Consider the following 11048-nt stretch of genomic DNA (forward strand, 5'->3'; position numbering starts at 1 on the left):
AGTATCCACAAGGATGCAGGTTCAATCCCTGGCCTTGTCAGTGGGTTAAGAATCCGGTGTTGCTGTGAGTTGTGGTGTAGGTCTCAGACGTGGCTCGGATCCCTCATTGCTTTGGTTATGGCTGTGGCCAGCAGCTGCAGCTCTGATTCAGCCCTTAGCCTGGGAACCTCCATATGCTGCGGGTGTGGCTCTAAAAATGACAAGAAAAAAAACAAAGCCACCTTTGGAGTTCCCTGGTGGCTCAGCAGGTTAAGGATCTGGCATTATCACTGCTGTGGCATGGGTTTGATTCCTGGCCAGGAAACTTCTGCATGCTGAGAGTACAGCCAAAAAAAAAAAAAAAAGCTATCTTTAAGACTAATGATTCTTTCTTTAAGGCTGCACCTGTGGCATGTGGAAGTTCCCAGGCTAGGGATCGAATCAGAGCTGCAGCTGCTGGCCTACATCACAGCCACAGCAACAGCAGATCTGAGCTGCCTCTGTGACCTACGATGCAGCTTCCACATCTGTGACCTACAATGCAGCTTGTGGCAGCGCTGGATCCTTAACCCACTGAGCAAGGCCAGGGATCTATCCTGCGTCCTCATGTATACTAGTCAGATTCATTTCTGTTAAGCCATGACAGGACCTCCAAAACAAATTATTTCAAAGAGCCACGTTTTTGAGAAAGTCATGAATAACTCTTACTTTAAAATTATGAATAATATGAGTTACTACTTTTCTTTGGAAACTTCAAAGTGCTTGAGAACGATGCTCTTGGCATTTCAACCTCAGAAACACTTGCGGTGTGTCAGTGTTTCCATCAACTGTAAATTATGTTCAACACCATACCTGTAGTGCCCGTATGGCTTCTTTGACTTTTTAAAATTTCTTAAAAACCAAAGTTTTACATGTAAAATGTGCATATTTCTGTAAACATACTGTAATGCAATAAAAGAATTTTAAAATTATACATATAATTAATTTAAAAAGTCAAATAGGTCAGTAAACCTACAGCGACAAGCAGCATCACCTATCCCTAGCCCTCTTTTCCTATATTTTTTTCGCCACAGCATGTAGTGGCTTAATGTGGAGTCTCAGTTCCTTGAACCCAGGCTGCAGCAGTGAAAGTGCCGACTTATAACTGCTAGACTATCAGGGACCTTCGTCTTTCCCTATTCTTGCTTTCCATTACTCAGAAGTACTCTTACTTAGCTGGTTTTTTTTTGTTGTTGTTGTTGTTGTTTTTTGGGGGGGGGTTAGTATTTACTATCATATTTCTAAATGCTAGCTAATGAAGCTATGTCTTCATTTTTCAAAATTAAACATTAGCTACTGTTTTCAAAATGGAAACTGAACATTTCTTTTTCTTACGCTCCCATCTTCCTCTCCTCACTTCTACTTCCTCTCATCTCATTTTCCAGATATCATTACATCACAATTTGTGGTTAGCTCAATATTTATGGTTTATTTTATGATGGTTTGTGAAACTACAATTTACTATTGAGTCATATAGAAAACTGATTATATTTCCTTTCCTGTATAACTTTTTTGTTTTTTCAACCTATGAATATTTAAGTGCTTTAGTTTGGGTTTTTTCTTCTTTTTTTGACCACCCCGTAGCATATGAAGTTCCTGGCCCAGGGATCAGATCTGAGCTGCAGCTGCAACCTAAGTCACAGCTGCGGCAATGTTGGATCCTTAACCCAGTGTTAAGGATCAAACCAGGCTGGGGATTAAACCTGCATCCCAGAGCTCCTGAGGTGCCACCAATATGCTGTGCCACACTGGGAACTCCATATAATTGCCTTAGTTTTCTGTATGATTGTTTAATTAATGTTTTCTATACTGGTCATTAATTCATCTTCAATGTATTTGTCATAGTGAATCACTGTGCTGTACACTTGAAACTAACACAACATTGTAAATTAACTATACTTCAAGTTCAAAAAATGCTGCAAAAAAAAAAAATCCAACTCTAGTTATTTTGGTGGGGTTTCTGGATGGAGCAGAGAAATAGATACATTTTGTCCACCATGTTTAACTGAAAATCCAATCACATAATTTTTAAATAATTCCGTTCTCATTTCAAAAACTGAAAAAACAATAAAAAAACACTTTTGGAGTTCTGTGGTTTTGGCTCACAGTAATGAATCCAACTAGTATCAATGAAGATGTAGGTTCGATCCCTGGCCCTGCACGGTGAGTTAAGGACCTGGCATTGCCATGAGCTATGGGGTTGGTTGTAGCTCGGATCCCATGTTGCTGTGGCCTTGGTATAGACTGGCAGCTGCAGTTCCGATTCAATTCCACCTCTAGCCTGGGAACTTGCATGTGCCGAGGGTGTGTGCCACCGTAAAAAAGAGAAAAAAACCAAACAACTTTTGCTTGCTCTATTTCTCTCTCTTATTCATCAATACTCCCATTCATTTTATGCCTCATGTTGTTCCCAGTCGAACCAGGTTTTGGGTTGGGTACTAGGGATAGGCTCCAATGCAATGAATTACCAAAGGTGGCTGGAATGTTATTGCCTGAGGACTAATTCTATAGTTAAATCAGGTGCAGATCTGTCTCTGAAGCAAGAGAACAGACAAAGCAGTGTTTCCAATTCTTATCTTTTCAATAAATTCATTAAGTAGTCATGCTATAAATGGCTGCTCTTAAAATGAAGGAAGCAAGTAAATTAGGTTGTGTGTCTTGGCATTTGCAGTTTCATATATGTCCCCTCTCTTCTCATCCCTTCATCCACGCTTATTCAGATCTTCATAATGTCTGAGAGAGACCTTGACTCTACAGGTTCCTGAGATGGGTGGAGTGAGCAGGAATGATGTACACATGTAAGGTATGCCCAGGACAGGAGTGGACATGTCAGAGGCACACCTACATTATGACTGGGCGAATCTAGATTGGAATTCTTTTTCTCAGAACTGCTTTAATCATGCATTACTTCTTTTAATAAAAGGAGCCTGGTTTTACCAGTTATTTTTTTCCTTCATAACCCCATAGACCAATAATATTTTTACTTTTAAATGTTTTTGTTTTCACAGTGAATGGGAAAGTCCTAAAATGACCAGGAATTTTTCCTGAGTATAATTCAGAAACAGAAACTCCCAGATCTCAAAGATCTTTAAAATAGAAATCAGAAGCCTCCAGTCTGGAGTAGTACCTTACAAATGAGGTAAAGTAATTGACTAAATTGTTACAGGAAGGAAAAGGAATAAAATTAGGGATAATGAGCTCCTTGAAGGTAGTGTCCATGTTTCATTATCTCTGTACTCATATTGCCAAGTACAACTGGTAGAAGACATCTGTTGGGCATCTATCTTTTGGAGGTGTAATTTGCATTCCTTTCCTCTTACTCTGATACCAGACCACCTCATTTCTGTGGGGAAGTCCTATCATGTAGATCTGGTGAGATTCTCAGTGTTCACTCTCCTACAGGTGACCAGGCCTGGCCATTCATTCCCCAAGGAACAGTGAGATGAACTAACCTGGGCCAAATGCAGTTTTTCCCAAGGCCTTTTTGGCTTGTTCATTCACTGGAGAGATTTTTCTGAGATATATATATACAGCCTTTGATTGCAGGAGAAAACATGAGGCCCTGCAGACAGTGTTTGAGCCCCTAGTCCAGCTATGGCTAAAGCAGACACAATCCTTTTCCATTTGATCTAAACTTGAGTTGGGATTCTGTTGCTCACAACCAAAAGAATTCCACCTACTGCAATCATAGTGATTTAATGACACTTTCTAAATAGGAAGGTCAACTGTCTTTCAACTCAAATGAAAACAAAATACAAGAAAATAAAATTTAATTCCATCTTGGGAGAATTTTTGCAAGTAGAAACAATTTTCAAATAGTAGACTCCTTTAGACAATGAATGGAAATAGTGAGGGAGTCTAAAAATTTCTCTTTAGAATTTTTAGAAATGGTCTCTCATGAAAAGTGATTTAGCTACCTAGACTTGAAGAATAAGTGACATCTTAGGATCTCTGAGAATGTAACTATAGCCTATGTGTCTAAGTTGCGCTAAAGTAGAATAAAATGAAGCTACATTTCCTTTAGTATCTTAGTTACAATGGCTTCGAGCCCCTCCCTGCCCACTAAGGTACTTAATCTCTGCTCATACATGCTCTGCCTTTTCTCAGAGTTCCCAGGTATTGTCTCTCTGCTGGTGACAAAAGACTCTCATACTTCTGCTCCTGTCTTATCAGCTTACTTGGCTGTCTCGAATCTTCAAGAAGTATCCAGGGTCAAGGAGCAATGCTGACCTCCAGAATCCTCTACCACCTCCCTGAACTTCCAGAGTCATGTGGGTTGTCATGTGCAGGTGGGGAGAATGATTTCCCTGTAAATGCTTATCACATATTGTCAGCCAGGGCACTAAAGTCTTATAAAGTTGGTCATGAAAACAGATTGAGCTGTAAGTTCAAACACGGTCAATTCCCCACCCCCCACCCCACCCCATCCCACCCCCGCCACTGCTCTTTGTTACAGAACACAATAATTTTTCTAAAGTAAACATATAGTCTCTCAACCTACAGCAGTGCAGACAAAATTTTACCCTTGTCAAACCAAGCACTCCAATAAAGTAGAGCCCTTCCCATCTCCATTTTAAAAGAAGCTCTTTGGTTTACTTTTTTTGAAAAAATGTGACTGGTGTCATTTATCACTTTCTTATTTATAGTTTCCTATATTCCTTTAGTTTTAGGGTTTTTGTTGTTGTTGTTTTGGCCTCGACTGCAGCATGTGGAAGTTCCTGGGGCAGGGATCTAACCTGCACCACAGCAGTGGCCACAGCAGTGACAATGCAGTATTCTTGAACAGCTGAGACACAGGGAATTCCTTAGGGCTTTTTTTTTTTTTTTTTTTTTTTGGTGCTGATGTTTTAGCAGTTTGAGTGAAGTATAGAAACTTTACCTTCCTTCCCTCTTATTTATCCCCATTTATATTATAACTGCCTTAAATGTTTCCTCTCCATATAGTGAGTCACATCAGGCAATGTTGTAATTTTTGCTTTAACAAACAAACATAATTTTAAAAACTCAAGAAGAGAAATTGATTATATTTATCAATATTTCTATTCTTTTCATTATTCTTTCTTCTTGCTATTATAAGATTCCTTCTTTTTTTTTTTTTTTTTTTTTTTTTTTTTTTTCTTTTTTTGTCTTTTTTGCTATTTCTTGGGCCGCTCCTGTGGCATATGGAGGTTCCCAGGCTAGGGGTCTAATTGGAGCTGTAGCTGCTGACCTCCGCCAGAGCCACAGCTACATGGGATCCGAGCCGCGTCTGCAACCTACACCACAGCTCATGGCAACGCCGGATCATTAACCCACTGAGCAAGGGCAGGGACCAAACCCGAAACCTCATGGTTCCTAGTCGGATTCGTTAACCACTGCGCCACAACGGGAACTCCAGATTCCTTCTTTTATAAATTTCTGTTTTAAGAGCTTCCTTTAGCTATCCTTTTAGGGTTGCTGTGATGGTGACAAATTTTTTAGTTTTTCTTCATATGAAAATGTCTTGATTTTGGCTTCATTCCTGAAGAATATTTTCACTGGATATAGAATTCTAGATTCACAGTTCTTTTTTTAAAATTATTATTATTAATGCATAGTTGATCTACAATGTTGTGCCAAATTCTGCTGTAAAGCAAAGTGACCCAGTAATACATATATATATTATTTTGCTTATATTATCTTCCATTATGTTCTATCTCAAGAAACTAGATATAATTCTATGCAAATTCACAGTTCTTTTCTTTTTTCTTTTTTTTTTTTTTTCTGGTTAAAATTTGGCGGGTTTTTTTTTTTTTTTTTTTTCTTTTCTTTTTTTTTTTATTTTAATTTTTTTTTTTAAGGGCTACACCCATGGCCTATGAAGTTCCCAGGCTAGGGGTCGAATCAGAGCTGTAGCTGCTGGCCTACATCACAGCCACAGCCAACACCAGATCCAAGCTGTTTCTGAGATCTGTACCACAGCTGACAGTACAGTGGATCCTTAACCCATTGAGCAACGCCAGGGAATGAACCCATGTCCTCATGGTTACTAGTCAGGTTCATTACCGCTGAGCCACAGCAGGAATTCTTGGCCTCCATGATTTCTGATGAGAAATCTGAAATCAAATTACTTTTATTCTACTTATTTGTAAGCATCTTTTTCCTCCAAAGTTTTTTTCCTCTCTTTATTTTTCAGAAGTTTAATGTGTCTTGGAATGTATTTCCTTGGGTTTATCCTGTTTGGGGTTCAATAGCTTCTTGAATCTATGAGTTAAGACCTTATGCCAAATTCAGAAAAATGTTAGCTATTATTTTTTTTGAACACTTTTTCAGTCTCACACTTTTTCTCTTCTTTGGAAAGACTTGTTAGAGTACCACAGGTCTCTGGGTTTCTCTTTATATTTTTCCTTCAGTCTATTTTCTCTCTGTAGTTCAAGCTTGGTAAGTTTTACTGACCTTCAGTCAAAATGAATTGCCCAGTGGCTCAGTGGGTTAAGGATCTGGCGTTATCACTGCTGTGGCTCCCATCACCCTTGTGGTTCAGGTTTGATCCCTGGTCTGGGAACTTTGCACGCCGAAGACATGGCCAAAAAAAAAAAAAAAAAAATCCATTTGATCTAACTTCAACTTACTGATTTATTCTTCTGTCCTCTTCCATCAGCTATTGAGCCCTTCCATTGAGTTTTTACATTTTATTATATTTTTCAGTTCTAAAATTTTCTTTTGGCTCTTCTTTATAGTTTCCATTTCTTTGCAGAAATTTTCTATTTTTTCCCCTCTTTTTTTTTTTTTTTTTTTAAATGGTGGCACCCAGCATCCTTCAATCCACTGCACTGGGTGCAGATCAAATCTACACCTCTACAGCAACCTGAGCTGCTGCAATCAGATTCTTAACCCACTGTACCATGGCAGGAGCTCCAAATTTTCTATTTTTTCTGTCTCAGACAGAATCGGAATTTCTCATTGAAGCATTTTTTTTATGGTCTCTTTAAAAATCCCTGTTGGATAGTTCCAATGTCTATGTCATCTTGGTCTGGCCATCTGTTTTGACTGTCTTTTCTCATTCTAGTGGAGATTTATTTTCCTGATTTGTGGGAAAAGGATTTCTTTTTAAAATTAGTTCCAGACGTCTTGGTTACTATGCTATGAGACTCTGCATTTTATTTAAATCTTCGGTTTTAGTAGGTCTCTTCTGGCACCACACCAGTGGAGGAAGGAGGATGCTACCTTTCACTGTCAGGTGGGAGTGGAAGCCAAGCTCCCCACATTATCGTCACTGAAGCTTTGGGGGATGGATGGACTTTGAAGTGGCTGTTTAGGGTGAAAGTCCTGGCTCCTCACTTGGCCATCTCCAATACCACTCCAGTGTGGGGAGGCTGGGAGGAGGGTGTCTCCTTCTAGATAGATGAGGGTGGAAATCTAGGCTTCCCACTCAGTCTCTGTTGATAAGGGTGAAGGTGGGGCCTCAGTTTCTCCTGAGGCATTGACGCATTATTGCCTAAAAGTTTTCAGTCTTGTCCTTTGGCTTGAAACAATGGGTTTTTCTTGCCCCCCCACCTCACCCCCCCGCTTTTTGTCTACATTTGTTGGCATTTCTGAGTTATCAGCTTCTCCATGAAGCAGTAGAGAACATGGAAGAAAAAGAAAACTAGGGAGCCCAAAGCAGGTCAAATCTTAGGTCCTGAGGTCCCTCACTCGCCATTCTGCTTTCCCTGCTCCAACTCTCAGAGTTTTCTAGTATTTGTTTTAAATATAATGTCCAGGGTTTTTATTTGTTCTTAGTGGAAGGAACAAGGAGAAACGTTTCTACTCCATCTTGCCAGAAGTTTGTTTAGTTTATTTTTCATATCTAAAAGACCCAGTTGGGAGTCTTATTATTTGTATTTAAATCCCAGCTGTGCCTTCTTGGATAATTCTTTACATCTCTGTTTTCCCTTCTCTAAAATGAAGATCATATGAATATTTGTCTCATGGGAGTATTCTGAAGGATTAAATGAAAAAAATATATATTTATATTTCTTATCAGCCCAATGCCAGTGGCTGGCACATAGCGAGTGCTCAATAAAGCACGGAGCTTTTGTCATTTACAATGGCATAAAATAAGTATCTGCTGGATAGAGGGTCCCAATCCATGGGTTAGCAGGCTCTAGTTTCTCTTTTCAACTAGTTTTTTTTTTGCTATCTGGTATATTGCAGGAGAAGGTATCTCAAGTCCACACTTAAATTAACCTACACATGAACCCAATCTCTCTAGTACCTAGTACATTAAGGTCTCAATCTTCATTGCCAAAGTTAGCAGCCCCCTTTCGGCTGGTCACCTTTTCCTACCTCATAACTGCTCCAGGTAGTTGCTGCTTTCCCCAACATCAAGTGTTCACAGAAGCCTCTCCTTAGTTTACCCCAAAACACCTCATATATCAGGCTTACTAAAAGTATTAACACATGTGAATATTAGTAGAGAGAAAATGGAACTTTAAAACTATATATCAATCATTACTATTCCTAAATCAGCTATGCTACAAAGTCTCAGCTATTTTATATCAACTAAAGGCTCTTGAAAGGCTTTTTACAGCTCTTATAACCTATAAAGCAAAAGACAAAAATTACAGCTATAATTTTTAAAACAACATTTTTTCTTGTCCCTATAACACTAGGAACAGTATTCCCACAATGCTCTTTACAGCAAAGGAGTATTAAAAACATCTTTTAAAAAGAAATGTTTTTTCCCTCTATCTTTCCACCAAGGATTCAAACATCTTAAGGCATAATTAGATAGCTCTAATTTATATAACTCTATACTCTCCAAATAAAGATACATCTTCTTTTACATGCCCAAGAAATATTCACAAAATGTGAGTTTAAAAAGTCAATAAATTTCAAAAAATAGGGATGATATAGGCAACATTAGTTTTTGACAACATTATTTTATGCTTAATTCAGTCAAATTAGAAACTAATGACAAGACTGTACCAGTAAGTCATCATAAACATTTCTTTGCGTCAAAGAGGAAATTGAAACTGAAATCGAAAATGAATTTCACACAGGAAAACATCAGAGATACATAAAAAGTAAGGCTTGGAAGAAAATGCAAAGTCCTAATACACAAATTTTTTTAAAAGGCAAGACCAATAGTAAAAGAATTAAAGATTCAAATCAAGAAATTAGAAAATCACAAGAAAATAATCCTAGTGACATAAAAGTTAATGAATTAAAGATAAAACAATAAATTAATAACTTTTAAAAAAGTGGCAGATCTGAGAAATGAATCCAAAATCTAATTCTTCAAAAAGTAAGATTAATAAATTGTGTTTTTAATTTGAGGCTAAATGAGTGAAATCATAAATACATAAAATAAGAATGTATATGGGGAATTAAATATAGATATAGGAGAAATTAATAGATTCAGGAGAGATGACTGTACATCACTAGAAAATAAATTTGAGAACCTGGTTAAAATGAAGAACTGTCAAAATTGACCTTAGAATGGATAGGAAATATAAATAGACTGATTACCATAGGAAAAAATGGGGAGAAATATTAAATAGCTAGTCCCCCCAAACCACTCTGGCACAAACATTTTCACTGAAAACTTCTATTAAAATTTTAAGAAATAGTGACTCTGTGCTTCCATGTGCTAAGGCATGGAAGGAAAAGACTTCTAAATTTTTGGCAAAGTGAATATAACCACAAATACCAATATTTGTGGCTCAATATGTGTAGCTCAATATCACTTATGAATATTTATACAAAAATCCAAAATTGCATACTATCAAACGGAATTAGCAAGTACATCAGAAGAATAACACAACTTCACTAAGTGGTATTTACTTCAGGAATGCAGGGATTGTTCAATAATTCAACATTTTATAGAGAAAAAGTGGGACAATCATATTATCTTCATAAGTGGTTCTGAAAAGAGTTTGGTGGTGCTGAAAAGAGTTTGATGAAATCTAACGAAATTTTTTTTTGTGTTTTTTTTTTTTTCCCGGGCAGTAGGTACAGCATATGAAAGTTCCCAGACTAGAGTTTGACTTGCAGCTGCAGCTGCCTGCCTACACCACAGACACAGCAACGCCAGATCCAAGACACATCTGCAAACTACACTGCAGCTCGTGGCAATGCTGGATCCTCAGCCCACTGAGTGAGGCTAGGGATTGAGCCCGTGTCCTCATGGATACTAGTTGGGTTTGTTACCCCTAAATCACAATGGGAACTCTCCAATATATTTTATAACAGCTGTTAATAAAACAGGAATATAAGATGGGTTATTTAATAAATTACATTGAGATAATTGGCTATTAATCAAGATTACAGGATCATTTCTTCTCAATTTATAACAAAACAAATTAGAGATGCACTTTTTTTGGCCACACCCATGGCATGGGGAAGCTCCCAGACCAGATTGATCTCGTGTCATAGTAGCAACCCAAGCTGCTGCACTAACAGCACTGGATCCCTAACCTGCTGTGCGACAGGGAACTCCCTAATGCATTTGATTAAATGGAAAAAAAAAGATAAACTCATAAAAGTAGAAGAGGAAGTTCCCTTGTGGCTCAGTGGTACTGAGCCCAGCTAGTATCCATGAGGACAAAGATTCGATCCCTGGCCTTGCTCAGTAGGTTAAGGATCCAGAGTTGCCGTAAGCTGTGGTATAGGTTGCAGATGCAGCTTGGATCCTGGGTTGCTGTGGCTGTGGTATAGGCCAGCAGCTGTAGTTCTGATTCGACCCTAGCCAGGGAACTTCCATATGCTGTACCTGAGGCCCTAAAAACCAAAAAAAAAAAAAAAGTAGTAGAAGAAAATTTGGGATAATTTCCGAAATAATTTGAACCAGAGGAAGAACCTTGCCCAGTATCATACAAAAATCAAGAACCACAAAATAACAGATTTATATATTTAACAACCTAAAAATGACAACAAAATTTCTGCATAGCCCAGAAACTTCATAAACAAAGAAAAAAGATGAATAATAAACTTGGGGGGAAAATTTGTATCACAGAGAATTAATTTTCCTAATATAGAGCGTGCCTACATATTAATAATAAACAGCAAAATATGATATAAAAATAGAA

This window comes from Sus scrofa, chromosome 13 (assembly GCF_054392235.1).
Source record: "Sus scrofa isolate SSC_HxYL_T2T_F1_AM1 chromosome 13, Sscrofa_HxYL_maternal_Yorkshire_Landrace_v2.0, whole genome shotgun sequence".
Taxonomy (NCBI): Eukaryota; Metazoa; Chordata; class Mammalia; order Artiodactyla; family Suidae; genus Sus; species Sus scrofa.